The 17,205-nt window shown below is 46.3% G+C and overlaps 1 protein-coding gene across 2 annotated transcripts in view; it reads left to right on the plus strand.

Annotated features, from left to right (window-relative positions):
• The first annotated feature begins 72 nt into the window (after nt 1–72).
• The window catches only part of Atxn1 (ataxin 1), a 382,307-nt gene continuing 365,174 nt past the window's right edge, over nt 73–17,205 (plus strand). The window contains exons 1-2 of one of the 2 annotated variants that reach the window (XM_075969766.1): nt 73–264; nt 8,370–8,500. The gene's annotated coding sequence lies outside the window, so the exon portion shown is untranslated. Of the gene's footprint in view, nt 265–1,167; nt 1,508–8,369; nt 8,501–17,205 lie in introns of those variants that run through there. The other variant, XM_075969767.1, reaches the window with a different exon arrangement.

The following is a 17,205-nucleotide window of genomic DNA, read 5'->3' on the forward strand; positions in this document are numbered from 1 at the left end:
GCGAGCGAGCGCGAGAGAGAGCGCGAGGGAGGGAGGGCGGGCGGAGGGAGGAGGGAGGGGAGGGGGAGGAGGAGGAGAAAGCAGAGTATACCGCAGACATCATTTCTACTACAGTGGCGGAGCCGTACAGGACCTGTTTCACTGCAGGGGGATCCAAAACAAGCCCTGTGGAGCCGCAGCTAGAGCTACAGCAGCCGCAGGACACTGTGTCTCTCCCTCTGTCCCCCCTTCCCCACGCAACCCCAGATCCATTTACACTTTACAGTAAGTGGCTATTTTTTTTCCTCCTCTGATTCTTTCTCTCCCCCTCCCCCATCCTCCCCCCCCCCGATTTAGATTAAAATCACCCCCTCCCTCACCCCAATCCGCTCTCTCCAGAGAGGGGCCAAAGAACATCCAGCATACACCCCCTCCCCCAGTCTCAATGGGCTGCAAGGAAAACAGCTGGAAGAGGAGCGAAGGGAACCGACGCGTCCTGGTGTGTGTGTGTGTGTGTGTGTGTGTGTGTGTATGTGTGTGTGTGTGTGTGTGTATGTGAACGTGCGCGCGAGCGTGTGTGAGTGTGTGTGTGTACATACACCCGTGCCGGGTTCCAGCCTCCCGGCTGGGGACCCCACTGTGGGCGCAGGAGCGGCGGGCAAGGGGAGAAGCCAGGGGCCGGGTGGGCGGCCCCAAGGAGAGGGGGCGCGCCAGGGCGAGGGGCGCGGGTGGGGAGAGCGGCGGCGCCCCGCTCGGGCTGCTGCTAGCCCGGCGGCGGCGAGCGTAGAGAGCCCTGTCCTCCTCCCTTCTGGTGGCGCAGAGGGAGGCGGCAGCGGTTGAGGGTCGCGCTGCCCTCTTCGCTCTTGTAAATTCTCCCTCCCGGCAGGGGGTGGTGAGCGCCTCTGGGGCTCGAGGGAGGGCTAGGCTTCCCCGCCTAGGGGTCGCCTAGCTTGAGAGAGGCCACTCCAAGACGGGGGTCTCCCCGCCTAGGCCAGCCTCTCGGGGCCCGGGGACTTTGCGCACGGCCTAGGGGAGCAGAGAGGTGGCGGCGCAGGGGGCAGGGGCGCGCAGGCTATCGGAGCGCAGCGGGAGGGGCGGCGGGGAAGGGCCCTTGCTACAGCTGCCACCGCCGCCCTGTTGGTGCGGTCGCTTCCTGATCCAGAGCAGCCGCTACCGCCACTGCTGCCCGAGCCGGGAGCCCGCGAGCGCCCCAGCCCGGCCCGGCGTCCCCGCCGGCGCCCGAGGCAGCAGCGGAGGAGCTGCGGGCTCTGCCCTGCGCCGGGACTGCTCGGCTGCGCGGCGGCAGGGAGGGTGAATGAAGATGGGAGGAGGGGAAGGAGGAGGCGGCGGCGGAGGAGGCGCTGCGGGGATTGGGATGCGCCCCGGAGCCCCGCGGCTCGTTCACTCGGGGCCCGAGACGCCGCCACTGCCGGGGCTGCCGCCGCCGCTGCCTCCTACGTGGTTACTGCGGAGCGCACAGGCCGGTCCCGCAGGGGGCAGGGAAGGGGCCGGACGGGCGGAGCGAGAGGTGAGGCGGGGTCGGAGAGGAGGGAGTGAGTGCAAATGAATGTGTAGGTGCTTGCGTGTGTGTGTGTGTGTGTGTGTGTGTGTGTGTGTGTGTGTGTGTGTGTTCGCGCGTCGGGCGGGGGCCAGGGCCATCACGGTGGTGAGGGGGTCCCCGCGGTGGTCCCTTGACTGACTCTACATCGCTTTGACCTCTCCTTAGCCACCTCCTTCAACTCTGTGGCTTGTGCGCTTTCATTTTATTTCAGACCACGTAGAGAGCTGACTGGAAGTGGTGAAACAATTCAGGTTTTCTAGGGAGATTGAGCAAAGACCTTAGTTGGGGGGTGAGGGGGGTGGAAGTATGATGGTGATCTAGACTCAGCCAGAAAAAAAAATAGGGTTTTAAGACGGTGGAGTTCAGTTTGATCCCGTGGCTGTCCTGGTTTGTTTTGCTTTCTTTCTGTATAATCCTACAGATAAGAGGGTAATATAAATACTTGGGAAGGTTGGGAAATTGCTGAAGAGTAGTAAGGGCGGAAAAAAAAGCCAGTCGGAAGCTGGTTATATAATGCGCTGTGTGGCTAACAAGAAAGGCAAGCTATTTTTGTTTACCGTATGCTGTGCAGTAGGAACTCCTCCAAACTGGTTCTGTCCCCGGAGAGGTTTCTTAGCTTCTCAGAGAGAGCCACAGACTACAATTGGTAAAATTAGAAGACCCCACACCACCTACAGAATAAAAAGTAATGCCTTAGAGTCGAGTTCTCACCTCACATCCTGCCCAGCATGCAGGGGAATGTGTGTGTGTGCAGTGTTTCCCTGTAGCAATCTAGTAGTCTCATCTCAATGACATTTCTGTTTTATAATGCAAGCTCTTCTTAATATTTAAACATCATTGCTCTAGATTGTACACAACAAGGTAGTTACATGCTGGTTATTTTCAGCGCAGCTGCTTACTTTTTCAATATTGTTCGCTAAGCTATTTCTGTTTGGCTTTTTGAAAAGCCCTGCAGTTCCTAGAAGCCCTAGTTAAGCCCACCCTCCGGTTTCTTGATGATGGGTGGGTAGCTAAGACAGTTTGATAGCCCTGGGTTTATTTTTATTTTATTTTTGAATGAAGTTTATGCCAGCGGAAGCTAGAGGTAGCCTCCAAAGAGAAGAAAAACATGCGCACAAACTCTTGGAAAGGGATAGCACCAGAGCAGTTTAGCTGTGGCATTTAATCTCCTCTGATTGTCCTCTAACTGGCCGTGAACCAGTCAATATTTTAGCAGCTTTGCAAATAAATGGGCTTGAATGCCACCTTCTACATAAAGCTGAGGCTGAAAAGCCTGTCTGCCTCTCGCATCATACAGATACTGTCAGTGGTGTTAGTTTTCTGTGCACTTACTCTGCCCCTGATCACTCATGTAATTAGATCAGGCTGCCATGGCAACAGACAGTGCGGCTTGGTCCATTCAGGTGGGTTTGCCTGAACTGCTCCAAGTGTTTTATGCCCAGTATTTGAGCTGCCCGAACCAGAGAGGAGAGGCTTTGCCATTTCAATTGCATCTCCTTTCAGTCATCTGAACCAGAGACACTGAATGAGGCAGATTCTAGCTACTCAGCTTTTCTAAAGGAAACCAACAAGCTGCGCCTACTGGGTGCAGTGTGTAGATGCACCTCCCCAGACAGTGAAAAGGAGCTGACAATCCTGCTGGTGTTTATTGTGAGCAGATCAACAAGTATTTGATACTTGCTAGAAACCTTTCAAAGCTGACTGAAGCGACATTTCTTCTTCAGTCTGGAGCCTTTGGCCTTGCCAGCACTTAACCCTTTCAAGTGTGAGAGGCCAGCACAGCCATGCTTGAGAAATGAAATTGCTGGCGGTGCTGGCTGGCTTTCTAGGTAGTTCACTGAGAGGAGATGGCTTCTTCCGAAAGTATACTCCCCACTGCCACATTTTAAAACTTCACAGACCATAATATTAAAAGGTATGCTGACAGTAGGCAGGCATTCTGAATGCTATCTTTCTTAATTTGGATCTGTTGCTCCTGATCTTTGATGATCAAGTAAAAATTCAAGTAAAAACGGAAGATATTTTTTTGCAGCTGAGTGAGAGATGCTACAAGTTGGTATCACGCATGGAGCTTTGCCCAGTAAACAGTGTGTATGGTACTTTAGGATATAATTTAGTGAACATCTAGAGAGCTGCAGGCCAGTGTTTGCTTTCTGGTACCACCTTAAGCCTGCTAAGGCCAGAAAAGTTATATTATGACAGAAAAGACAACAGAAAAGTAGCTTTAGCTGCTGGAGCCTGGCACTGTTCAGACAGCCCAGATGAAGGGGAATGTTTTAGTAACTCTGAGTGTGTCATAATTTAGTTGTGACCCTGCCAGTCAGTTTATAGTTTCAAGGCCAAGTAGCCAAATCAGTTAAAATAGAAGAAAGGAAGAAAAACACACAGAGAGAATCCCCCCAGCACACACACACACACACACACACACACACACACACACACACACACACACAGTCTCTCACCTCTCCAGGTCCCAAACTGGGAAAGTTAATCACTTCTCCTCACAGGGGGTTTATGAGTTTCCCCTGGTTACAGAGTTTATGTGGTTGCTACATTATTGTGGCCTGGTCCGGTGAAGCATCACTGTGGTTAAAATGAGCTATTATTTCTGAGAGGTGAATTCATGTGAAGACAGGATCTAAAACAGAGGACAGACATTTTAAGTTTTACACAATCCTTGGAGGTTCTTGGTTCTATTTTGCAACAGAGAAGGGCTTGATTTGCAATTAAATGTGGGCATGTATTTTTCAGTGTACAAATAAACCCTTGCTAAAACAAATATGAGAAGTGTATTGTACTTAATTGAGAACTGGAAAAAGCATCACCCTCTCCCCGCCCGTTTTTCGTCTTAAGAGGGTTTGGCCAGCCGCGGTATTTTGTTAGAAATAGCATGGAGAGACTTCAGGCCTCTCAGGTGGCTTTGAGCTAGAGATTAAAGAAAAACTCTTGAGCCATCAGATTACATATCAAATAGCTGGAGATGGTCAAAAGTTTCCACTGCCCTGAGTCCCAGGAACCTCCAGGGTGAAGAGATTGCTAAAATGTTAGTCAACACTCCTAGGCTCCCGGTGTCAGTAGAGAGTTCAAGGGTTCACATTCCTTTTGAATAAGGTGACCTTGTTTTCTCTCCCATCCCAAAATGTCAAGAGCATTTTGCTCCAGCACATACCTTGACCTGGCAGCTTCTACTGACTAATAGGCTGTAGCAGTTCGCAGTGCTTCCTATTAGGAGACAGTCAATAAATATACTTTACTAAAAGCCCGAGCTCCTGTAAGCATTTGAATGTCGGAGCGAATGTTGATTTCTTTGAACTCTAGCGGTCTGAAGTCATTTAGACTCAGAAAAGCTTAAATCCTTGCATATGAAAAGAGTCTTCTCCAGAGACAGTCTGTTGCTATTTTTTTTTTTAGGGAGTTGGGGGTCCCTGACATCCAGGCTCTGCATTTTCAGAGTAGCAGGCAAGTCTGCACGATTGGCTTAGAGAGAGTTAGGTTTGTGCAATTTAATTGCTTCAAAGAACAGATTTTGTTCCTGTTGGCCATACTTCCAACCTGAGAACAGAGGCAGCCCTTCTGATTTTGCTAAATGTTTGTTAAAAACAACAAATTGTGGGAAGGGCAGTGAAGGCCACAATTTCTGCCCAAGGGCTAAGATACAGTTTTTCTTTTGTTTGTTGTTTAAGAGTTGAAGATCTGAGTCATCAGTAATACTATTTTAGTTGCATTTAATTTGGTTTAGTAAAATAAATTTACTCATTCCAATTTTCTGCGAGCAGTACCATGATGATGCATATATAGGATGCTAGCTTTCCATAATTGAAAAACTATTGGCTGAAAGAGTTATAATTGGATTGAGGCTTTTTTTAAAAAAAAAAATACTTAAAATAATGGAAGAAAAGGAATGCTGTGTGGTAATTTATCTTTATTTGTGGAAATGGTGTTTTTATTTTCCTTGCCCAATTTTATTTATAAGTGTTTTTGACTTTAATCAGTGCAATGGCGTATTTTATAATCCTTATAAACCTGAGCCCTTTAGGATAATTGACTAGAAATGCTTATGCTACCTGTTACTACTATCACGCCTGAACTAAAACATGTTTTGAGCTATTATAGACAAACAAGGCCACTCGCGCGCCCCTTTGTTTGGCATGTTTGATGTTAGCAGACGTGTTTCATTGATTTTTCTATAACTCCTAATGCACACCATTTGTGGAGTAATGAAAATGCAATGATAATTGCCATCCTGTAAACAAAAAAAATGTATTCTACTTGAAAATCCCTTTTCAGAAAGCACATGGTGTAATAAGATGTCGGGCTTAGAGGGTAGGTGTTCCCCTGACTGCAGGGCATCATTTGGTGTCTAAAGGACTCATCCTGCTTCCATCAAAGTGCCTTAAAGGGACAGATTTAGAACAATGTATTTATCAGGTATTTTTAGTAGTGATTACAGCTGCCGGCCTGTAAGCATGTGTGCTTCTTGCAGAAAGAGAAGGCCTTTTCTTGCCACTGTGGAGGGCAAACTTTCTCTTTTTGTGCCCTTGGCCCTGGTCCTGACTCAGTGTTACCTCCAGGTGTTTGTATACCATCACTTGTTTAGTTATTTGGGCCGTCTGGCTTGGTAATCCTCCACTATTCGTAGTACTGTGTTTCTCTGATATGTGCTTTTGAAATATTAAAGATTCCAATTTTAGTGTGTGTCATCGTCTATAATGTGCCATCATTTACTGTCTTGCTTATTGTGTGTCCTCACAGTGAGTTCACGTGGCCTTGACTTGATTCTTGTGTTTCTTTCCTGGGATGGGATACACAAGTAAATAACTCTTACTCTGGCAAGGGTAGCCGGACAAATGCTTTTCGAAAGAAAGAAGCGTACCGATGCTAGAGTAAATTAATATTTGACAGCATTTACATCACATTTGACTGTTCTGTGCACTTCAGCAGAATGGGAGGAGACTGTAATTTGGACTCTAGCAAGTCTTATCTGCTGGGCGATGTGTAAACAGGGCCCTGTGTGCACACAAACCCACATACAAGCAAGCCCAAGTCCCCGGTACCTGCAGCATCTGGGAAAGTGATTATGAAGTATTTTGAGTGTCCTCTGAAATGTTACCAGATAAAAATCAAGACTTCCCTTGCCCTTAAAATAAATGCTGCGCTAAGATGAAATAGAATTTGGTGAACTCCTGCTGAACTTGGTCACCGCCTGTAACCCATCAGCCTTCTCCGTGGAAAGATGGTGTCTTCTTTTCTTTCTGTAAGGACATTATAGCCCACTTGAGCTTTTCTCTCCGTACACAGACTGCACATGGGGAAACCGAAGACTGTTAAAAAGTCCTTTTGCAGAGCAGCCCCTGGCTCCCAATAGATGCTTAGATAAATTGGTGGTGAATGGATTCGTTAGAAGGAAGAATGCTTTGGCTACTATTCATTACTTTGCAAAGTGCTGGAAAGAAATGGGAGTTATTTCCCTTTCCAGCTGGGCTGTGCTCTTAAAAATAGCGAGTGTGTATGGTTGAAAATAATTATGACTCCCGAGATGAGCTGCTGTGGACCTGGGGAGAATTGGCTTCTTCACCTGTTTACAGAGTACCCACACTGGAGATCATATTCATAGTTCCAGAATAGTTTCTTTCTGACACCCAATATAATTCTGGGCCTTCTCCTTCCTACTGTTACCTGGCGTGAGCGTAGGAAATCCAGACTAAATTTAAAATCAGCCTAAACACACGCAGCTCGGCTCCAGCGATCTGACTGAAAACCAGTTCAGCATTCACTTAGTTGAGGGGATTTTTTTTTTTATCCTACCAGCATGGCTGGTGTTTTTGGTTTAATCTGGTTGTGTATCCCCAGCACTTCAGTATATGATTTTAATGGCTAAGGCTAAAAAGTCGGCTAGCCGTTCAAGCTGTCTACTTCTGTGTCTGTGCATACATTACAAAATTATCTCAGGAGCACCAAAATCCACAAAGATTCATTCATTTCTTCTTTCATTTATCCATTCACGAATTCCTCATATAGTGGGTAACCTTGATTGACTCTTGGGGCAAAATGAAAGTGATGACAGTATCCGTTCAACAATGAAATGATTTCAAATTTAGGGCTGGACAAGTACCCCAGTTGGCAAAGGTGCCTGTCTACCATGCACAAAGCTGTAAGTTTGATGCCCTCGCATTGCATAAACTGGGCATGGTGGCACATGGCTGTATTCCCAGCACTTGTGATCTGAAGTTCTGGGTCATCCTGAGCTACATAGCAAGTTTGGGATCAGCCTGAGCTACATGAGACTTTTCCTCAAAATGCATCCTTATTTTCCTCTGCATTTGATTCCCCCCTTACCATTGGGCTAGTGTGTTAATAGTGATATCTGTCATGATTGTCTTTCAAGTTTCATGTGGATAGGTTAATATATACTCAATTCGAATCAGGCTTTTGGCCCGGTTACTATTTCATCCATGCCCTTTTCTATGTGATGCTATTTGTGATGACTGGCATGGGCTTGTGTGTTGGCTGTTTGAGGAAAATGACAGTGGCTGCTGTAAACGCGGAACCAAGGTTTTCATTTAGCTCAAGAGGTGGCCTAGATTTCATATGTTGGATTCCCTGAGCCCTGGTGGAATAAAACCAGACCTGTCTTAAGCTGGCTGCTATCCGTGTAACTCTTTTAGAACAAAATTCAAAATTTTCTTCTTGAGACTTGTGTTTCAGTGCCTATGTCTTAAGGTAGATTCTTTTTAAAATCAGTTTATTTATTTATTTATTTTTTGTTTCTCTGTTTGCTTTTGGCCTTTCACCTTGGATTTCTTCTCCTGCACTTCCTGGACCACTGTAGAGGCATCGTGTGCCCCAAAACAAGTCATCAGGGCAGACCGTTCAAGCTGCAGATCTGTCTGCCATCCTTGTCCAAGAGTCTCTTCATCCTCCCACACCACCTCCTTCTGCAGGGAATGCCTCCCGTGCCAGGTGAGAGGTTTACCATGTTCTCTATCTGACTTGGGATGGTTGCTCATCAGCTGTGTACTCTGTAAACTGTGAAATATAATTTTCTCCATAACTGTAGTATATGGAAAATTGCCCAGTGTGTGTGTGTATAAAAACTGGATAAAAGCATCTATGGTTGTGGTCTATTTGGTTCACGAAGAAATCTGCACTGAATTTGTCTTGATCGATGCCTGCTGCCTGGGGCTTGTGCCTGCTCATTTTACACGTCACCTTTCCTTAAGTCAGTTAAGAACACTAAGCTGCCATCTCCCCTGAGACTGCTTCTCCCGTTTTAGGTTCTAACTGTAGTATGATACTTTTGCAAGGAAGCAGAAAACTGTTTGTTGGGTCAGTGGCTGCCAGGAGTTGTTGAATCTTGAGTCTCTTTGTGTCTGTTTGGATTTTACAACTTCCTGATTTCCTCACATGCAGTAAATTTTTCTGGCTGGGAGAGTCTCGAAACAGCGTGTAAGCAAGGACTGTTGACCCAGGGTTCTCTGTTAAAGAGCAGACAGGAGGCCAGTGCCCTTCTGTGAAATCCAGAGAGAATGGAATTCAGCTAGGACGTGGGACTGAAAGGGCTTGGGGACACTAGTGTACACAAGCAGGCGAGGGAGGGGGTTGTGGAAGAGAAAATAAAAGATAGATTTCTAGCTGCCTTGAGAGTAGTTCTGCTTGAAGCCGTGAAGCCAGGCAACATCAGAAGTTCCAAAGGCTGGCTGGGCAACAGACTCACTCAGAGAGTTTCAAACAGAGTTTGGGGCTCCACCCTAGACCTCCTGAATCAGAATGTTCCCCGCTGGTCTGCTGGAATGAAGGAAGTGTTTCTGGAACTTTCCTGTTTCCTTTCTTGGTAAGAAGCAGAAGGCGCTTTTACCAAACCACACACCCCAAATGGAGGACATCAAAATCTATTCAGCAAGAGGTAGATACTGGCTTTACCAAGTGTTCATTTACAAAATGGCCTAGTGGAGCCGGGCATGGTGGTTCATGTCTGTGATCACAGCACTTGATAAAAAGAGCTGAGGCAGAAGGAGGATGGGCCAGAGTCGGAGGCTAACGGCAGCTATGCAGTGAGCTTGAGAATAGCTTGGGATACAGCCCCAGACCCTTCTCCAAAAGCAAAACAAAATCAAACTCCCAAGAAAGTTCACCAGTTTTCTGTGTGTACGCCACAGAACCAGTTTATTTTAAGCTAAGGACAAGCTCCGTGGCCTCCGAGATAACAGCCAGAGTATTTGGATTTCAAATATCAAGATGCTGCTTTGATTGTGCACATGCCTGTATCCTGTTCATGTCTCGGCTTTTTCTTGTACGATGAGGACAACAGAGGGCTACTGTGAGGATGGACTGAAAACAAATGCATGTGTGCAGCTTGAGTGTGCCGGGCATATGGCTTATGTATGACCTGTTCTCATAAGCTATCATTGTTAGCACATAGCTTATCTCTAGACAGGGAGGGGGGAATGTAAATCTCTTCTTTTTCCACGGCTGCTCCTGGACCATACATGACTAAGAACAAGTAAATATACCCAGACCTTGGCCTTTGGACCAACCCTGTAGGCATTTGTGGCTCTACAAAGCCAATAAGGGTTCTATTTATTTTTCTGAATTTTAAATTCTGAACTTATCTTAACTCATATTGTGATAGGATGCATATCTTTTTTTGCACTGTAAGATAAACTGATGAAAAGCTTGCAACAATAGAGTTATTTGTAGTTCGTTTGAATAATAATAATAATAATAGGCCTGACTACTAACTATGTTTAAGCCTTAGAAAGAGTAGCTGGAAGTCTGGAAACACAGCTCAGTGGAAGAGCACTTGCCTAGCATGTGTGAAGCTCTGGGTTCAATTCCCAAGGCAGATGGACAGACAGACAGAAAGACAGAAATAAAAAAATCTAAGAGTCCTCTGTGGGGCAAAGCAGAGAATGGGGGGAGTTACCAGGCCACAAGCATTGTGTTCTTTTGAATTATGCAAATGGGTTCTTTCTATTGTATTGACTGTGGATTTGAGAGACTCCATTTAAATGGTAGTAAGTGATGTCTAGCTACTGGCAGGGCAAGGCTCTTAAGATCTGCAGGTGTCTGCTAATGGGCAGGGTGGGGCGGCACACTGTTGCCTTCCCTCTTCGGGGGAACCTGTTTAATATGTGTATTTTGCCAGGCAGATAGATGGTCCTTGCACTGACCTTTCAGGAGATATGTTTCAGGAGTATGTGGGGTGAGGTGTTCTTTTCTTTTTAAAACCTGTGGTATTTGAAGAGAGTCATTATCTATAACCAAACAATCTCAAGAATTTTCTTATGAACAAGACAGGCTGCCAGGAGCCTTATCTTGGGCAGCATGGCCTGCTTGTGGAGATGCAGGGGTTTCTGGTCTCATAACCACTCAGTTAAGTGTTGTGATACTCACGGCCTTATTGACAAAATAGCGCAATGTCACCTGGAACATTTTCTGTGCTTGTGCAGAAAAGAAATGTCTACACTTTCTCTAAGCATTTTGCATACATAATGGCCTCATTATGGTCCTCACAACTGATGGCTGTCTGTGGGCAGGGAGAGAATATCATGTTGTATTCTGATACATTCGTGTTATTCTTCTAAATGAAAGTCTGGGTTATTATTTCTGGCGCTGGTTATTTTATAAAGATGATGCAGCTGAACAAGTTATGACCTAACTTATTCACGGTTACTATCTATGTAAAGAAGTGATTCATTCATACATTCACTGGGTGTTTTTTTTAACTACTGCATGGTGCCGTGGACATGCAAGTGAGTAAGAGCTACAGGAGATTATACATTCTTCGTGACCAGGCTTGAGAAAGGAGGAATGCGCTGGAATAGCTAACAAAGCTGAAAGGGTTGGGCTGAACTTACTGAGGGGTACATTCTGACCCGGAAGGAATTTAAAAGGGTGGTGGGAGCTCAGGAAGGACTGTGAGGAGGAGGATCATGTGATTTGGTCTCTGAAGGCTGGGATTGCACTTCTGTGGGAAGAGATGGAGAGAGACAGAGGAAAGTCTTGCAAGCGGCTGGGACAACAAGCAAAAGCTTGCTTGTATGTCGTATGTAGGCTGGGCAACTGTGGCTGAAGGTGGGGAGTGTTCTGAGTTGCAGAAGTCAAGGAGACTGGCAGGGGTATGGGAATAGCTGAGAAGTCCATCCGAAGAGCAGTTTGGAAGCGTCGCTGGCATAAAAAGGGTTTTGAATTTGGCCTTTGGGGTCTTGTGCCTGGCAAAGGGGTGAACACACAAAAGGCATGACTGGATCTAAGGACACAGGAGCTGGCGGTGAATGCGTAGGGTGAAGGTAAGAGGCAGCAAGAAGGGGAGCTTGAATGGTGACACAGCCTTTGTTTGCCAGTTTTTCCAAAGCTGGGGTGGCAGGAGGGATTGGGTTGTTGCAGGGGTGGATCGTGGAGGGGGGCTTCTTCTGTGAGAGCTCCGGAACCCTAGAAAGTCTGTGTTCAACTGAATGCCATGAAATCTTGTTGAAACAGTTATTCCTTTATAAAATAGGAACTGGAGCTAATTTTAGCTAGCTCTAATATGCATGTGTAAGAACACGAAGGCCGCTTTTGACACGCAGCCCATGCGGTGTCTCTCTCCGCTTAAAACAAATGCTTCCTTTGCTTTCCTCTAAGCGATTTCCCGAGACTTTCGATGGTGGCCCTGCTCCTGCTAGCAACAATTCCAGCTTGTCTTTGATCTTTGCTACTGTTGATTGATTCTTCTCATGTGACAGGCGTGCATCTTCATTGTGTCAGCCACTTAACAACTTAGCCATTGTTCATTTGTGGCAATTCAGCTACTGTACTTTTGATAATCGTATTAGTATGGGTATGCTTCATAACTTTGGAGGATTTCCTGGAGGCTTTCTATAGGTTCTTGTAAATGTGAGAAAAATACATATATAAAAAGGTAGATAGTCGTGAATCTTTGTTTATGAAAATTCTAAGATTCCAGACACAGCTCTTTAACAAATTGGCTTCTCACTTAATACCCTATAGAAGATAAAGATTTATATAACTGAGCTGAATATGGCTGTGTATTCCTGTAGGCCTAGCACTTAGGAGCCTGAAGCAGGGAAGTCAGAAGTTCAAGGCCAGCCACAGCTACCTAGTAAGTTTGAACAAGCTTGGGCTACTTGAGATCCCATTGAAATAAATATCATTGTTAAGCCTTAGTTCTGGGGTCGGGGGAGAGGGGGAGCTGGCTTAAGAGTCCATGGCACACAGTGGTGTTAGTGAGCAGCTTATTACACAAAATTAGGGAAAACCTGAGAAGTGCTTCAAGTTTTTATTTTGTTTTGTTATTTTACTGAGTTGTTTATGAACTCTTTGTATTGCCCTCAAGTGGCTAAGAATGAAAATATGAATACATAAATAATAATATTAAAAGTGTGACATTCCGTGCATGTCTATATGTGTCCAGGTGCAGCTCTATGTTTGGAGTGTGTAGAAGCCAGAGGCCAGCCTCAGATATCCTCCTCAGGCACCGTCCATCTTGTTCTCCCAGACAGGGACTCTCGCTGATCAGTGAGGCTGGCCAGTCAGTGAGCCCCAGAGATCCTTCTGTTGGGCCTTCTCCAGCATTGGGGTTGAAGTATGTGCCACCACCCCTGACTTTTTCACACATATTCTAGGGATTTGCTCTGCTGACTGAGCTGTCTCAGGCTGTTGTGGGAGCTGCGGGCCGGTTCCTGCCACCCAGCTCCCGGCCACCTGGCTAGCTTATGCCCCGAAATAACAACACACAAACTGTATTCTTTTAAACACTGCCTGGCCCATTATATCTAGCCTCTTCTAGGTTAATTCTCATGTATTAATTTAGCCCATTTCTAATCATCTGTGTAGCACCACTAGGTGCGCTTACCAGGAAAGATTCAGCATGTCTGACCATCTGGCTCTGAGAGGAGCTGCATGATTTCTGAGCTCACTTCCTCTTCCTCCCAGCATTCTGTTCTGTTTACTCCACCTATCTAAATTCTGCCCTATCAGATGGGCCAAGGCAGTTTCTTTATTAGCCAATGACCTTCCTCCATCATCAGGCTGCCTGGAAACCTTTAATGAGTATCTGGGGTGGAAGAAGAGACCCTAGCGGGAAAGCAGTGATAAGCAGCATACAGTTGCTTTTTTTTTTGAATATGAAGTCATTTGGTAGACACTGTGGTTTATATCTAGGCCATGGGATGTAGAAACTGTGGGACAACAGTGGGTAAGCAACTTGCCCGCTTTTGCCAGGAATTAACTGACCTTAGCTCAGACTCCTCACCGTGGCTTGGAATTAGCCTCAAGCCCTGAGTCCTATCTATATTATGAAGCTCACACTTAGATACAGAAGGCAAAGTCTGCCAAGAATGATAAATGAGCCATAACTCAGACACAGTGGATGCTCAGAAACCAAGATGGGGGATGATTCTGGGACCCCCGAACTTCCCATTTCTACGCCTGCGCCTTTGATCAGAGACTCCCATGAGCTTCTGATTCAGGAGCTGTCTTTGTAACAATTCTTCCTCTTCTTCCCGGTGGGGCCCCAAGATTCCTACGCACATTTGATAATTATTAATGGAAGAAAATGATGACAGCAGCACTCTGCTTATCTGCTTTGGGGGACTGGCTGAAGTTGGCTCCAGATGTTGTTCAACACGGAGTCCCAGGGAGCTGCTGAACTTTTGACTCCAGAGAGCTTCTCTGGGTCATTGCTCAGCTTCCACGACTTGGCAGATAGGAGCGATCTATCTCTCCAGCGCGATAGATGCCGAGCTTCACTGGGGCACACTCTAAGAACAAAACGTGCAGCCAGAGGCGGTCAGCTGTAGCCAGGTAGCCACTCAGGAGTGCAGGGTTCACAGTGGTCTGCACCATTGCCTTTCCTGCCCTCGTCTGTGCGCCCCCCCCCCCAAGTCAGTGACTCTTAGCTAGTTTGTGTCCAGGTGCTGTGTAGGTAGCCTGAGTGTCTTCTGGACGCTGGGTGAAATTTACCACGACTTTCTTTTCTCTGCAGTGGCAATGCCCCTCCCTGTACAGACATGCGGAGAAGGGGAAAGGGCCTGAGATTGACTGGTGATGAGCTTGGCTGGCAGCTCCGTCACAGCTGCAATCGCGCGCCATGCATTTTATTTACAGATTACTAGGCTCCGAGTCTGACATATGACTGGCTGGGAAGCTCCTCCCCAGAACAGTTGTATGTCATCTGCTTCAGAGGACTAATTGCTTGGCAAATCCCCTTCGGTAATTTCCTCTATTTGCTGATGAGTTACTTAACAGTGATGGGCTTGTGGAGTAGACCGTGGAGTTGACTGAGCGCCCCAGAAGCACGACCGCCAAAGGCCCCGGGGGATATGCCTTTTGAATTCTGTTTGGCTTTCCTGAAGAAACACTGAAACCATTATATGGCCTGTTAATATTTCACTCAATACTAGGTTAAACTCCCGGGCACTGTACTGTTTTCCAAAAGGAATCAAAACCAGGCCCCCTTTCTTCAAATATGCCCCTGTGCATTAGAAAATTATTAAAAAGGAATTTAATATTTATAGAATGTTTAATGCTGTTTTAAAAATACGACTTGGAGTGCAATAGCTTTCCGACACACAGTGTTCTGAGGAGGGGGGTGGGTCGGTTCAGCCACTAGCCTGGGAACCTAGTCTTTGTTTTGCCTTATTGCTAGATCAGAGGGAATGCTTGCCTTTAAGCCTTGCTGGGCCTCGGTTTCCCCATCTCTAACTGATGGAAAGAAATAATGTCATGGGCCTTTTCCCTTGCTGACCTTGTATAGATCTCTGATTCTATGTGTGTGGTGGTCAGAGGTCAACATTGAACGTCTTTTTGTGTTTCTTAATTCTGGAGACAGTCTCTTATCTGTCAGCTAGATTGGCTAGTCTGCAAACTTTGGGGATCCACCTGCATCTCATCTCTCTCTCTCTCTCTCTCTCTCTCTCTCTCTCTCTCTCTCTCTCTCTCTCACACACACACACACACACACACACACACACACACACCTTCTCAGCTCTAGAGTTACATCATAATGTCCAGTTTCTGTTTTCTTGTTTGTTTGTTGGCTGGTTGGTTTTGATTTTGATGTGGGTGATGAAGGTCCTCAGGCTTGTGCCTCAGGCACTTTACCAACTGAGCCATCTCTCTCCCCAGCCGAGTTCTGTGATTTCATTCTAATTCTTCCTTCTCACCTCCCCTAAGACCTTTGCTTCTGTCAAGCATCATTTGCTGTTGTTTGACTTTGTTAGGTTGGTATTTAATTAGAGTTTATATTTTGCCTATTATTATGTCATTATTTGGAGAGTAAGTCAGAAGTGGTACCGACATTCATTTATCAACACATCTATATTAGTTTCATACCGCAGTAGCTTCCTGTGTGTGTGTGTGTTTTTACTGTTCTTGCTATCATACCCCCAATCAAGAGCCCTCTTAGGAGGGGAAGTGTGTTATAAGTAGGAGGAATCTTCCAGCTAACTGTGGCATTATTTCTTGCAAGAGGCAACTGGAACTTAGATCTGAGTGTCAGTATCTAGGGCCATATACCCTGCTTTTCATTTTTGAGTAGACATTTTTTTATTATGATTATTTCATTTGGTTTTACCTGTAGGTGCAGGTGGGAGTTCCCAGGTAATTCTTTTGCTCTTCTGCCTCAACTCTTCCAATTAGCATGTGCAATGCACCCTCGCCTTTACAGTTCATTTATAAGCAGCTCGTGCAGATGCCTCGAGATGTATCGCAATTATTAATAGTTTCTTTAGGCGGGTGTGTGCGAATGGAAGAGATGACATTTGGGAGCTTTTGGAATACCTACCTGCGCCTGTGTGGAAGCTGATTTTTTTTAATTTTGATTGGGACTCCATGGTTGAGTGGCCCTGCCCACATCTCTTAAGTCTGTGACCCCCAGATCCCTCATCTGTTGAATGGGGAAGAAATGCCTGTCTTGGGATTGTTGGCATGATAAGCATGCTGGCTTAGTTAGGGGTTCTGTTGCTATGATAACACACCATGACAAAGCAACTTGGGGAGGAAAAGGTTTATGCCACTCACAACTCTCAGGTCATATACTCTATCACTGAGGGAAGTCAGGGCAGGAAGTCAAAGCCTGGAGGCGGGAACTTAAGTAGAGACCATGGAGGATTGATGCTCACTGACTTGCCCCATGCTACTTTTTCTCCTTCCTTCCTTCCTTCCTTCCTTCCTTCCTTCCTTCCTTCCTTTCTCTTTCTCTCTTTCCCCTCCCTCCCTCCCTCTCTCCCTCCCTCCCTCTCTCCCTCCCTCCCTTCCTTCCTTCCTTTCTCTCTGGTTTTTCCTTTCTTCTTTTTTTTTTGCACCCAAACCACCAGCCCAGGGGGAGGCACCACTCACAGTGAGCTAAGCCCTCCCTCACCAATCAACACAATCAACAGTCCAGAAAATGTACCACAGGCTTGCCCACAGGTCAGTTAGATGGGGACATTCTTTTCCCAAATGACTCTAGCTTGTGTCAAGTTGACATAAATTCCAACTAGTACACATACCCTGACCATATCACCTCATAGGGTAGAATCTCACACTTACAGAAGTAAACGCACAAACGTTGAAGGCACAGTATTCTAGAGGTGAGGGAAGGAAACAGAAGTAACGACAAGAGTATGTTTCAGGGGTAAGAGGATCCCCTTGGGTTTTTGAGGACAGAACTGTGAGCCCTAATT

The sequence above is a fragment of the Microtus pennsylvanicus genome, chromosome 4 (genome assembly GCF_037038515.1).
Source record: "Microtus pennsylvanicus isolate mMicPen1 chromosome 4, mMicPen1.hap1, whole genome shotgun sequence".
Classification (NCBI taxonomy): domain Eukaryota; kingdom Metazoa; phylum Chordata; class Mammalia; order Rodentia; family Cricetidae; genus Microtus; species Microtus pennsylvanicus.